Source organism: Leopardus geoffroyi, chromosome B1, assembly GCF_018350155.1.
Source record: "Leopardus geoffroyi isolate Oge1 chromosome B1, O.geoffroyi_Oge1_pat1.0, whole genome shotgun sequence".
NCBI classification, from domain to species: domain Eukaryota; kingdom Metazoa; phylum Chordata; class Mammalia; order Carnivora; family Felidae; genus Leopardus; species Leopardus geoffroyi.
The window spans coordinates 187,061,686-187,076,417 of record NC_059327.1 but is presented as its reverse complement, the minus strand read 5'-3'; positions in this window follow the sequence as shown (position 1 = coordinate 187,076,417).

Genomic DNA, 14,732 nt, shown 5'->3' with positions numbered 1-14,732 from the left:
AAACATGCTATTCTCAGCAAGGAAACAATATATTTTGCTTCTGTTGCTGTGATTAATTACGCACCACAACACAGTGTTTTTAAAGGGCCATAGTCAATCTTTGAAGACCCACAAGTTGACCTGCATTAGAAGCTGAGGAGAAATTGCACACTAATTCTGAGCAGCTTTGTGTAACAGGCCTGTTGTGTGAAAAATTATGGATAATAATAAAAACGCACAGCCTTTGTATAACACTTAAAGTAGGCAGTGCTGCCCCACCTCTTGTGACTGATTCCGCTAATGAATCACAGTTAAAACAATCAAACCTCTTTCCTGAGAGTCTCGCCAATTATACTGCAGTGAAAATGAGGATGAACTGGCCTCAGTAAAATTTCGGTGAGGCTCGTGCCCTTCCAGATTCCTCCTCCCAGCCAATACACTCACAAATGAATTTCTAAGAGGAAATTATGAGAGAAGATACTCATTTTAAGTCATATTGTTGTTTTCCTGATTCTGTGTTTAAGGTCTTATTCAACTGTTTACATTGTGGAGTCAGTGACGAGAGAGAGAGAGAGAGAGAGAGAGAGAAGGAAAAAAACATAATCTTTCAAAGTCAGAACGTGTGTGCAATTTATCTCTTTTTCCCTCTGCCTCTCTGAGCCTTTTATCTTCTGTCCTTGCTGATCTTTCCACTCTCAAGTAATGAGACAACCTCTCCTCCAAGAACCACACCCTGTCCTGAAGCAATCTGAAGATCCCTTACACCAACAATACTGTCTTCACATTTTGCAAACTGAAGGACCCTGGCTGCTTCTCTTCAGTGACATATTCTGCCTACTGTGACTTCCTACTTACTCCGTGTCTTTTTATTTCATTTGTTCTTTATTACGCTGTCCTTGTGAGACAAGGATGCGGACACTTGGTGCTGATTTTCCACCCTTCATCTCTGAACAACTTTTCCCTGCCACACAAAGCTATGTACTTCTACCTGGGACTGTATAAATAATAGTCAATTTGGTTTCAATTTCAGGCAGATGACCCCTGCCTTTACACAGTGACCCTGGCAATCATAAGAAATGAAGCATGTGCTCTGCCCACCCATATGTGGAGAAAGGTTGGAGACCGATTCCGTCAGTTTTTTCCCCATCTTTCAAGCTCCATTGCCACTGGTACATTGTCAGCAATGACCTGGAATGGGACCTTGAAAAAAATGTAGAATCAATTCCAGTTTGTCCACTGCGCAGACATCTGGATAAAGGGAAATTACTTGAAAACCCATGAGTTTGAACATCTACAACCTTGCTACCATGAAAGCTTAAGTCTTCATTTCTGATGCTTCAAACCTACCACTCTGGGGCAGTGCAGAGGCTGATGAGAATATGAATTGGTTGCCTGAAGGAACACCCTCTCTGTGGTATGGAATGTTTCAATATTCTATATTTCTATTACCCTAATATCTCAATACTAGGCATTCAACAGCTTGTCGGTGTTTGTAGAGTTTTGTTCTGTAACCGAAAAATGGATATGGTCCTTGATTTTTAAGCACTTAGAATCAAAAGAAAAAAAGGCAGAGAAGCATACAAATGCATAAAACACCTCAGGTTATCTGTCTAATGTTAATATGAGTCAAATAGAGTTGGACAGGGCTAAATCTTGAAGAATAAATAGACATTGGTAAGATTTCTATGAATAATTCCATTCTCTTTTGCCTCATGGACTTTACAAGTGTATCTAGCATGTCCCTCCCCGTCCATGGGTTCATCCTCCAGAAAATATCTTGGCTCCGTTTAGCTCTTAGAATTCTTTCGACTAGATCAACTTTCTGTTTCTAAATTTGGTTTAGATGCCCACTTTTCCCGTAGCTCCCTATTCTTATGCCTAATTTCACTTCCCACATGGTACCATGAATGCCTGATTCTCTGTTGGTTTCAAACCATAGACTAGAGCACCTTGAGAAACTTTATCTCACCTTTTCCTTTTTTTCCTCTTCTTGGGCATCCATCTCCAAGTCTGTCACATTAATAAGTATTAGTTGAAAGTGCATGATGAAGGCACGTAATAGAATATGCTCTAGTAAACATATAAGGCTAGAGGCATAGGTGTTAGAGGTGGGAACCACTGGAGAAATGAACGGAAATGCAGATGGAGAAGAATATTGCTATGTCAATGTCAGAACAAAGGTGTCCCCCTTTACAGGATTGCCTTTTTCTCTTTTGCCCTCATTAAAGAGTATAATTCCTAAGTGCAAAGGTGAATAAAAGACATTATGTCAACCTTGCTTTCCCAATTATAACATCTCAGAAAACTGAGGGGGGGGAAAAGTGTTTTAAAATGAAGGAAAGCCAAGGAGAACGTGAAGAAATAACCCAGAAACCACTCTTCCCTAGAGAATTCAGGGAAAAAGACCATTTGCCATGTAATTTGTCAGCATTTAAAAAAAAAGTATTGGTCACACAATTAGTTAGGCTGATGGGTAAAATATTAACAGAAGCGTGGACAGGGCATTCTATGGAGAAATTATACAACATATTTACCAAATGTAATGGGCTGATTCTATCACCGTATTTGTAGAACATAATAAAATGTGTCCTTGACTAACAGGTATTTTACTCTAAAGTGCTTTTCTTAGTGTTATGAACTTATTTTCTGACACTGGTTATTACTTATTTCTACAGCCTTTATTATAGGAGCCATTAAAGAGTAACTTCCACTCTTAAAAAGGTTGATTTGTTTTGCTCCAGGAAGGAGTTTGGTGTGAAATGTTGGGACAAGCTTTGGTTAAGGGCAGCTGCCTGTTAACAGTGGAAATCATTCAGCTCTGTAGCAGGCTACATGTCCTTTTATTTCTTCATCTAACACTGCAAGTAATCGCTTACAAAGTCAGGATTCTCCCTGGCCTATTTGCAATACTCTTTACTTAATTATTATTTTTGACTGTCCTCAATTCAAGAGCTAGCCAGTGTAGGTAAGACACAATAGCTTTGCCCCATCCTTGGTGATTGGAAAGATCCCTCTTCTGCATCAGAAAGTTGGGTTAAGTTATTTAATTGTTCCATAATTGTGAAAACATTTACCTTGTAAGCACATTCATTATCTGTTGAGAGACATTTTTGAGTTTAGAGATGAAGAGGCTTTTATTCTCAATGCTTTTATATATTTAAAAACATTTTAGTTCTTGAGGTTCTTGTACTTAATCCAGTCTTTTACTTATTCTTTCATCGGGGAAAAAAAAAGGGCAGGTCTAAATGCAAATTAACATTACTGTTTAAATATCACAGACCATTTTCTCTGAGCCCAGTTACAATAACTAGTAATTATAAAAATTGCTTGCCTTCGGCTTCCGGCTAAGCCAGTGCTAAACTTGTCCTTTTATTAGATCTGTCAGACTGAGTTAATTATCTTTATGATAATAGATGTGCCTTACCTCCAACAAAACAAATACACTTATAATTAGCTTTTTAGTTAGAATTTTAATTTATTTATAAAGACTGTTTGTTTTCCTTCTTTTTTCCTGCTTTAGAAGAAGAGAAAGGATGGGGAGTGGGGGTTTCCATTTTATCAGGTTACCAGTCTGCTCACTAGTTTATGAAGGCAGAGAAAACAACCACGACAACAAAAAAGGATTCATTTTGTTTAATCACCAAGTCCAGTGTTTAATAGTGCAGCACGCCTCTTCTGTGTTATATGCACTCAACTCCCTGGCATTTTATTTTACTCTATATACACAAAAATGGGGCCCTTTTTATCTGCCTTCTCAACAGAGTAGTGTTATAGAAGCTATTACATGGAAATACTAACAAGTATGAATTGAAAAGCTTGCTGTACTATAGCACAGCTTAAAAGTCAAATCATCTTATAGTGTCCCCACATTTTTGTGGCATTTGATTCTCTTTTATCAATACCCAGCATGTTTCAGAATATTCCGAATGCCTGCAATGAGTTCCTGGAGAATATCTGTGCAGAAACAGCAGAGCACAAAGGAAAAAAATATGCTTTGGTGTCACATCAAACAAAGCTGGGTTTTGAGTTGGTTCTGCTGTTCATCAACTGTGTGATTTGGGTAAGTTACTTAACCTCTCTGAGCCTCAGTTTCCTCAGCAGTAGAATGAGAGTAATGTCTAAATTAGTAGCAGTTGTTAGGAGGATTAAAAAAGAAGGTACACGGAGGGCTCAGAAGGGTTCCTTCACAATTTAAAAGTTTAGTCAGGGATGATTGCGATTAGTGGTAGAATCGTGAAGAAATATGGATGCCTCAAGAATTCAAAATTAACGTACAATCTAATGATCATTGTATGGGTTTTGTTTTATACGGAAATATGATTTCTACTCATTGTGAAAAAGGTGTCCCTGATCATCTAGAAATTAAGTCCAATTTGTACTAAATAATGAAAACATGCTGCAGATAGGTGATTCTCCAAAGTTGCCATGCTGAACTTTTACCTGTTCTGAGCTGGAAAGGAGCTGTCGCATCTGTCAACCTTATTTCCAACAGAGCACAACTCTTTTATTTTTCTTTCTGTAAACTTACTGACTTACTCATCTTAGTTTGAAAATTTCCACTAGCTTAAAGATCCCCTCCAGCTCCTTTCAATCTGCCAAATACAGAGGTCTTAGTTAGAATAGCCAAGGTCTTATTCAGTCACGGTAGGGCCCCAGAACTTTGTAATGTGAAGTCAGATGTGCCCAGGCTAATGTTCAATGTGCATGCAAGTCGTTAATAGTGAGTGCTCATGATGCTGATTTCTGGCCAGAAGAAGGATGTGTCCTGGAGGTGATGTAGCAGCTCCTTGGCCATGTGGCCAAATACTCATACACCTGAAGAGAAAGTATGGGTGGGATGAGAGAGGGATGGGCAGAGGGCAGTAGAGAGGCTCCTTACCTCCTCTCAAGTCAAGCATACTGGCATTTGATACAGGATAGATTTGTACCCAGAGCTGCCTTAAGACTGTGCGTTAGGAGGCCAGATGTGTTAATTCAGAGATAGCCAAGGCCTTTTGCTTTCAGAGTTCCATACCTTTCACACCCAGGTTCACATTCCACAAATACTAATGACGATGCCACTACATGGCAGCTATTTCTAGCCGTTGGGTGTTCCTAGTGAACAAGGAATTCTAACTGCTGGTGTCTCATTGCATAGACATTTATTTTGTATATAAGGTGGGGTCCCACAGAAAAGGCTATCTCAAACATGTCTCAACCTGGTCAACTTGCCAGCCAACGTCTCCGATCCCCCTCTGGAACATACCGACCACCACCCTTGGCATCACAGCTTCAACTCCCGTTGGAGTATTGCTTTATGAAGAACCAGTTGTTTGTTCCTAAAGTTTTGTTTTGTTTTGTTTTGTTTTGTTTTGTTTTGGGGGGGCTAGTTGTGTTTTTTAGTGTCATTGTAGATTCTATAAAATGAATTTAAATGCTTTAAAAACTCAGTGAGGATGAATCAGTAGTACATTTGCTGTCGAAATAAGCTCTTGTACAACAAACGCTCATGTATCTGCCCATGTCTCTGGTGATGAAGGATGTCCTCCGGATGTTAGTGATGGCTGGGCCTACAGATTGCTGAGGACTAGAAGGTTCAGTGGGGATCACAGAGCGTTTGAAATATGGAAGCCTTCTTCAAAGTAATTTTGATGAATATCTTAAAAAATGAAAAGTAATAATTCACATTCTTAGTTTCACAAGAAATTAAAAATGTCTTCATTTATCCCTCATGAATTAATTCATGAATTAAATATTTTGGTGAAAAGGATTTTTTTAATAGCTGCTAGTAAGACTAAGTGAAGGAAATGTGGCTGAATGTAAAAAAGCCAATCTTGCCTTCCTTTTCTTTCTTCTGTGTAAATCATTTGGGGCTTTTCTTTGCTACTGCTGTGCTCCAGTGAGCCAATCTGATCTCTGAGTCATTATTACCTTTTTTTGCCTGAATGGCAGGGCTACATACAAATAGAACTTGTAGTGTAATTCTACACTTGTATTAACACTCATTCCTCTCCATTTTATTTAAAAGTAATGGTGCAGAGAGGTCCAAAAATAATATTAAACCCTAGTAGCTTGCCTGCAAATTACCATTCATTTCTTTGTATCCTGCATTTCCTTCGCTGTCACTGGCATTGGCTTAAACAGAGACTCGAGCTCCTGTAGCCAGCTCGACCACTGATGCAGTTCAGAGATGTATTCACTGGAGGTGGGGGATGGTCTTCTACACACTTTAAGCAGGTCCCATCTCCTGGTTTGTACAGTGTCTTTCCCAAAGCTAGGTCTGGCATCTTCTCTCAGGCACCTGCATATTTTCTGGCTGCCGTTTCTTCATGTTCTATCCTCTCCTGAAGGGCAATTGCTCAGTCACCCTTGCAAATTTGTGGGACAACTTATGGAGTCTTCTGGAAACTTCAAGATGCAGAAGCTGTGTTCCAGGCAGTGGTAGGAGATAGCTTCTTCCCCTTTAATTAAAGGTCCATGTTGATACATGGGTATCCATTCAGAGCTCTTTGTGCCCCCTGGGTACATTCAGAATGGATATCAACTCATTTAGTTTTTAGTTTCAGTCCCTGACTCTCCATGAGTCTGTGATACGAGCATGATAAGATGAACCCAGAGACACATTCAAGTAAAAATACATCATTCATAAATTTCCTTTAGAAATCTATAGCTTCCTAAAAGAACAAAGCTTCTCTGCTTGATTCTCCTTCCATGGGCTAAGAGTTGCAAGGCCTCACAAAGGCTAAGAGGGTAGATAAATTACTGACTCAGGCTGGGAGAGGGGGAGGTGCTCTGGCAAAGAAAGAAATCACATTCTCTATTGAAAGGGAATATCCTTCAGCTTGAGCCAGTTGTTGTCATGCTAGGATGTGGGCCAAATTTAATCACATAGAATTTTTCTGGTAGAGCCCAAATCTAGACTTTTATGTGAATTCTCTTGATTTTTTGAATCTTGGCAACTAATTAAAGAATTAAGTACTCATCAAGCATCATGAATCTCAGTTTGGTTCGTAAATATCTGGTATATGATATCTGACTTTGATCATTATTTCTTAAATGTTTCCACCCATTGTTTCTTAAATGTTTCCATCCCTTGGTTAGAGGAACAGGGAAGTTTTCCTCCAGGAAAGTATAAAGTGACACCTCCTTCCCCCGAAATTTTCAAGTAAAATAAAGATTTTATACCAAGTTTATCTCATGACTGTGTACATGCTTCCATGTAGAAGTCTTAGCTCTGTTTTCTCTTAAGAAACCCTTTCAGTTCCCTTGCAACTAGAATTCTTTAATTGGTCTTTACCACTTGGAGAAAAACATGCCTGTGCTTAAGATGTCTTAAACTTGTAGGACCAGCTTAGGCTTGAGCTAGATATTTAATACACTCAGTAAATATTTCTTGAATATTTGTACTTTGTACAAATCACAAAATTTAGTTAGGAAGTCTACTCCTCAAGGATTTTGTAGTCTCATAGAATATTTAAGGAGGGTAATGTTAAAAAGAAAGGAGATGAAATTTAGTTATATGCCTATTATAATACAAAAGGCATTTTATCACTTCATTGAATCCTAGGAACCATCTTATAAAATAGATAAGATGAAGCCCATTTTAAAGATAAGGGAGCCAAGTCCTAAGCATATTCAACTAGTATCAGGCAAAGCTGTAATTGGGACTCCAGACCATCAGGGTCCAAAACCTTTCTCTTTCTCTTCTCCCCTCCCTCTTTCTTTTCCTTCCTTTCTTCCTTTCTTCCTTCCCATTCCGGATTGGAGATATTTGAGAAGCTACAGCCACTAAATATCCTCAGCTTGATTACCATGTGTAGTAATGTTTACCCAGAATACATCTTTCGCATTTATTGCAGTAACCTGTGGCTTTATAATATTTATATGTCAGAGCATTTTCATCAAACTCCCAATTCCATTCTCTGCAGGATGACTTCCGTGACCACATTAATTTTGCCCAAATCATTTACTCATTCTTAAAACAAAATTATAGATATCTGGTTGACTTAGAGAATATCTTTATATCTGGATTTGTTTCCACATAGTGATATTATAAGTGTGAGTCAAAACATTACTGAAAATACTAGATTTTCTAAAAGCACTGATAATGCTGGCAATCAGTTTCGTGTGTTGTAGTGGGTTCAGTTTGCTGGGAGGTTAGATTTAGGGATTTTGATTTATGAAGCTGTGGCTGTTTTTATTCTCTTGGTGAAAACGACATTCCCCTCTGCCGGTTGCTAACTCTCTCTATGCCCCTCATGTATAAATATCTCCTGGGAATTAATCACAGGAGGTAACAAAGTGGATAGTGAGTGAAATATTTCCCAACAAACCATTGTTATTCCTCCTGTTTCAACAACATCCCCATAGCCTAAGTGCAGTTTATATTTTTAGGTAATCTTTTGTCATAATGAGCTTCATCTTGTTCTTGCTCAAAGGTTCCAGGCCACTTTTGTGTACCAGAAGATATCATCTACTTGGTATCTTTGCCTCCGAAACGCATCTAAGTAAGAAAAGATACAGCGTGACTTAGGAAGAATCCCTTAAAATCTGGTTTTGGAGATTACGATCTGGCTTTGAGCTTAAGACTCATCATTCCTCCTTCCCTCCCTGTCACAAAAAGAGAGAATACACACAAGGATCACTAGCTAAATGTGACAAGATATTAGCTTTGCTAATGGCTAATCAGGTGCCCAATTGTCCTCCCAGTGCAAGGCTCCTGATAAAGTATGTTCGAGAAAGTAGCTTAGAACTAATGCCTAATGAAAACTTTTTATTTTCATTTCAAAATAAGACCTGCGGGAGAGCTGGGTCAGCAAAACAGACGCCAGTGACACAAGGCCAGCCTGCGGAAAGAACTCCAGGCCTCACACATGGTTACCGAAGAGTGAGAGAGAGAGACAGGAGAAGTGGCAGGTCTCCTTCAGGGCACTTATCTCAAGGGAACAGAGAACATAGGAGGAAAACTCACTCCCCATGGTTCCAAGAGAGTAGTTCCAAGAGAGCAAGAGCCCATGCTAGGCACGAGCAGCGATCTGCACAATGCCCACACCCACCAGTAAAAGCATAGTCCTGTGAATGTTAGGCTCTCACTAGTCAGAGTTAGCTGTCCCCACTCTATATGTGGAGGAAGGCAGAATAAACGTGAGGAAATACTAAGGAGCAGTGGGACGAGTTATAGGAGCAAATGCCTGTGATGCACATACCTTTATGTACACAGTAGGATCTTTTCTTGGAAAGCCTCAGAACTCTTTTGTCTTCTTCAGGAAAAGTGGGGTTAAGAAGAAAGAGGCGATGGAAGAGAGTGGGACCACTTAAATCCTGTGGCTTTTAAAGGATTGTTTTATTCATAGGGTGGTAGGACTGAGACCAGCAGGTCGATATGTGTTCCTAAAGGTTACATTGACTGAAGGTGCCCAAACTCAGGCTCCCCCAGGGCCTTACCTTCTTGGGTTGCTGAATGATGCCTTTTCCCGCATCCTAGTGCTGGGTCTCCCAGATTCTTCCCCATCTCTGCCCCAGCCCCTGTCATCTCAGGGCCATGGAACAGAGAACTTAAAATGAAATTGAGGACTCCCTCTTGTCACTGAATGATGAGTAGGAAGGGATGGGGGGAAGGGAAAGTCCCAAATTCTGCCACAGGGAGATGGGTTCTCTGAGGAGAACTTAATCATTTGCTTATTCAACCAACATTTATCAAGTAGAGTGTAATGATCCTCAGGGGTCTACAGATGCCAGCTTGTGAAACACTGCAGTAAAAGTTAAAGGCTGTCACTTTAGTGGTTCCCTTGATACCCATGTTGTTGAAAACAAACTCAAATGTGAGCCCTTGAAACATTATACCAGGACTGAGTTATAAGGCAATCAAGAATATGTTCATATTTATTTTTAATATCATCATTGAAACTCAAAAAAAAAAAATCACAGAGATCGTATGGTCCTAGAAAAATTTATCTTAAGAATCCCAAAGACCATATTCTGCAGTTTTTGAAATGCTAGCGTAGGGGGAAAATGAATAGTTTTGAGATTCAAACAGACCAGAATTCTAATCTTGGCTCTCGAATTTATGAGATGTTTTATTTTAGCCAAATTAGATGACTTGATATCTTTATATTCAATGAGAAAGTGCTGGCCACGTAATGGTGCTCTTATGAGGAAGACATAGCATCGTGTATACAATATATGTCACATAATGTTTTACACGTAGTGTACTCCTAATTAATATAGATTCCTTTTTGTGACACAATACCCCTCTCTTCCCATTGTGTGCAAGCAAATGTACTAGGGGATACGATGATGGATTAAATATTATCTACAAGAACATCCCAATTGGGTAAGGCAATTTGGTGAGACAATAGACATGTAAACACAATTACAATACACTGTGATAAGTACCATACTAGAAAATGTAAAAAATGGGGGAAAAAAAGATATGATATATAGGAAAGATTTTTTTTTCCTGATGACTGGCCCTAAAAGAAACTCTGAAAATTACTTCCCAAAAAAACATATTCCTAGTGAATATTCAGTTCATGACAATAGTGATGAGGATGATGTTGATGATGATGGAAATGAAGTTTATGATGATTATAAAAATGATGGAGATAGTTTACATTTATTGCATATTTGCTATGTTGTAGGAACTCAATTTGCATATATTATTTCGTCCTCACAACACTCTAGTGAGGTAGAAATATAATTTCCATATTGTAGAAAATCATGAGGTTATGCAGGTAGTGTAGGGAAAATCTGCAACTTGACCCAGTTCTGTCTGATTAAAAAACTCAAATCCTTAACCACTATAACGCATGCTCTTTCCATAAATTAATTAATGAATTGTAATTAGGTTTTATTTGAACTCTAGTTCATTTGAATTTAAATAGGCTTTTGAGGGATATTGAGCACCTTTCCCTACCCTATCCCATTTACCAGTTTCCTGGTTGTAGCACTCTAAATGGGATTAGGGCAAACAACACTCCGAAACTCGGTACGTGCCCTTTAGGAGATGAGCAGTAACCACCACTGAGTCTGGAGGTGGAATCTGTGGCAAACGTCTGGCAAGTAAGAGCATTACCTGCTCTGGTCACAGTGAGGGGTTCAGGGATGGACGGACACATGACTCAACCCAAGAGAGTCAAACCCAATCAGAACCAATACCAGAGATGTTGTTAGTAAGATCATAAAAAGTGGTTATTCCTTTTCTGCTGGATTTGAACCTGAGAGACAAAATTGGAGCCACTGCAGCCATCCTACCACCACAAGAGATTGACAATGAAGCCAGTGGTTTGGAGAAAACAAGAACAGCAAAGGGATCAAATCTTACGAATAACATTTGGAGGCACCTGAGTGGCTCAGTCAGTTGGGTGTCCGGCTTCAGCTCAGGTCATGCTGTCGTGGGTCATGGGTTCAAGCCTTGCATTAGGCTCTGTGCTGACAGCTCAGAGCCTGGAGCCTGCTTCCGATTCTGTGTCTCCCTCTCTCTCTGCCCCTCCCCCGCTAACACTCTGCCTTTCTCTCAAAAATAAATAGACATTAAAAAAAAATTTTTTTTAAAAAGAACAACATTTAAACCATCATTTTTAGCCTGCAATTTCAGCAACTAGAACCAGTATGTGTACCAATATCTCATTGTTGTTTTAATTTGCATTTTCATGATGACATATGATGTGGAGCATTTCTGTACACTTATTTGCCACCATCGGTATATCTTCTTTGGTGAAGTATCTGTTAAGGCTTTTGGCCCATTTTTTAACTGGATTATTTGTTTTCTTATTGTTGTGTTCCCTTGCTCTGTGTGTGTGTGTGTGTGTGTGTGTGTGTGTGTTAAGAACACTTAACATGAGAGCTACCCTCTTAAGCTTAAGTGCACAACACCATATTGTTAACTATATGTGCTATAGTATACAGCAGATCTCTAGAATGTATTCATCTTGTATAACTGTAACTTTATATTCACTGAACTTTAGTGATTTGTTCACTTGATTTAACAATTACTGAATGATGTGTGTTAAACTCTGTTACTAGGATGGTGCTTTCTTAATTTGCCTTCTTAATATTGAAAACTATTACTGATATATTAGGACACTTATAAAACTTTTGTAAGTCTACAACTGCCATATGGTTTTTCTAAATTGAAACTTTAATTCTTACGGAGAGGTACTCTTTATTTCTATCAATGCCCTTCTGGTTTGTCTACTTTCTTACATATCAATACTGCTACACTTCCTGTATTTTGGTTGGTAAATGCCTGGAAACTGTTAGGCAATTTTCCACTGAACCTTCCTGTTCTACTTTGATTTAAGTATATCGTTTATCAACAGCATATAATCAAATACTGTTTTATTTATTTATCCTGAAAACTTTTATCTTTTAACTTTCAAGGCTAGGCTACATTTTGGGTGATTATTGAAGTTTTCCTAGCATCTTTTTTTGTATATTTATTTTATCCTACTTTTAGATATTTTATTCTTTCTTGCCTTCTTCAGAATGAACTTAAAAAATAGCTCATTCCATTTATCCATCAGTATGTATCTGGAAGTTATGTTACCTATTTCAATTCTATTAGTGATCATTCTAAATGTTTTAACAGACACTTAATCCTGAATAACATAAGGACCTTCAAAAACTTTGAAGCAAATTACCCCATAGTTAAAATTTATGTCAAGAAACTAAGTTCTGGGCACCTGGGAGGCTCAGTCAGTTAAGCTGATTCTTGCTTTTGATTCAGGTCATGATCTCATGGTTCATGAGTTCGAGCCCTGTGTTGGGCTCTGTGCTGACAGTGCAGAGCCTGCTTGGGATTCTTGCTCTCCCTCTCTCTCTGCCCCTCCCCCACTCATGCTTTCACTGGCTCTCAAAAGTAAATAAATACACTTAAAAAAAAGAAACTTCGTTCTGTCTTCTATCTCCACATATTATATATTCTTATTGTTGTTTATGACATTGAAGATTATTTACGTTTATTCTTTTCCTTACTATTTTTTTTTTTTTGGCTTATCATGTCTCCTTGCATTTTAACTGACTATTTGTAGTTATTTTCCTTCTTGAAATAAGCTTTTAGAAATTCCTTTAGTGATGGTCTACTGGTGGTAAGATCTCTAATATTTCTTGTTTATTTGAAAATGTTATTTTGGGGCGCCTGGGTGGCGCAGTCGGTTAGGCGTCCGACTTCAGCCAGGTCACGATCTCGCGGTCCGTGAGTTCGAGCCCCGCGTCAGGCTCTGGGCTGATGGCTCAGAGCCTGGAGCCTGTTTCTGATTCTGTGTCTCCCTCTTTCTCTGCCCCTCCCCCGTTCATGCTCTGTCTCTCTCTGTCCCAAAAATAAATAAACGTTGAAAAAAAAAATTTTAGAAAATGTTATTTTGTCTGAATTTTTAAGTTTAGTTTACAATTTTAAGTTGGCAATTATTTTCTCTCAGCACTTTAAAGTTATCATTGTAACCTTATTGTACTGTCTTCTAGATACCATTTCTGCTCTTAAAAGTCAATGTAATTTTCATTTCTTTGAATCAGTCTTGTTTTCTGACTATGTTTAAGATCTTATATTCTGAAGGCTCACTAGAGGGTGAGTACGAGTGGATTTTCTTCTTTTAAAATTCATCCTGATTTGGCTTCACTATGTTTCTTCATTTGTTGTCTGAAGCTGTCATTTCAGGGAAGTTGTAAGCCATTATAACTTCAAATATACAACTCTACCCTCTGTATTATTTCCTTGTGAAAATCTGACTAGATTTATGATAGGTGTTATTCTGTTCTTTGTATCTTTTAATATCTCTTCATATCTCTGTGCTTCATTCTGGGTAATTTGATTAGATCCATCTTCTAGCTCACTAATTTTCTCTTTAGCTAAATCAAGACTATTATTTAATATATCCACTGGGATTTAAATTTTAAGTATAAATTTATTTATGAAAACTTACTTGGTTCTTATAAAAGTGTGCCTTATCATGGTTTTTAGTATATTTTGTTTTTCTTCTATGTCTTACTTGTTCTTTTTTTAAATGTTTATTTATTTGTGAGAGAGAGAGAGAGACCGTGATGGGAAGGAGGGGCAGAGAGAGAGGGGGACAGAGGATCGGAAGTGGGCTGTATGCAGCAGAAAGTCTGCTGGGGGCTCAAACTCACGAATGGTGAAATCATGACCTGAGCCAAATACGGGCGTTTAACTGACTGAGCCACCCAGGCGCCCCACTTGCTTGTTAATTTTTTTTAAAGTTGTCTAATCATATTTCTTGGGTCTTTACTTTTGGGAATTTTATGATGGCTAGGTTTTTAGAAGGTTCCTAAAGAGATTATTCGCATTTGGTTTTGCCAGACTTTTCGAAGAATTATCAAATCAGTACTGCTATATACTATTTTCTTAACTTGGGCATTTTTGGCCAATTAGAAAATAAAAATTTAAACTTGGTAATGAATTTAGACTGTTTTATGCACACATATATCCATTGATTATTTTTCCCTTGCCATCATAACAATGGCAAATAGACAGTATTATTTGTCATTTCCTTTCAGAGACGTTTTTGTCTTCTCCTTCCCTGAGCACAGAAGCTTTTGGGTGTTGTAGCTTCATGCTGGAGTTTTTATTCCAGTTCTCATTTTGGGCCGATGCAACTATTGTTTTTATTTCACCTGTGTGATGATTAAAGGCTAAAGTTCTAGATTACCCCATTTGCGTAATGCAGCAAGAGACCCACTTAGCCCCTTTTCCCTCTTACCAGTCTTGGTATTCTGTTTGGGGTCTTGACTGCTGAGGATTTCTCCTATTTTCTTGGGAT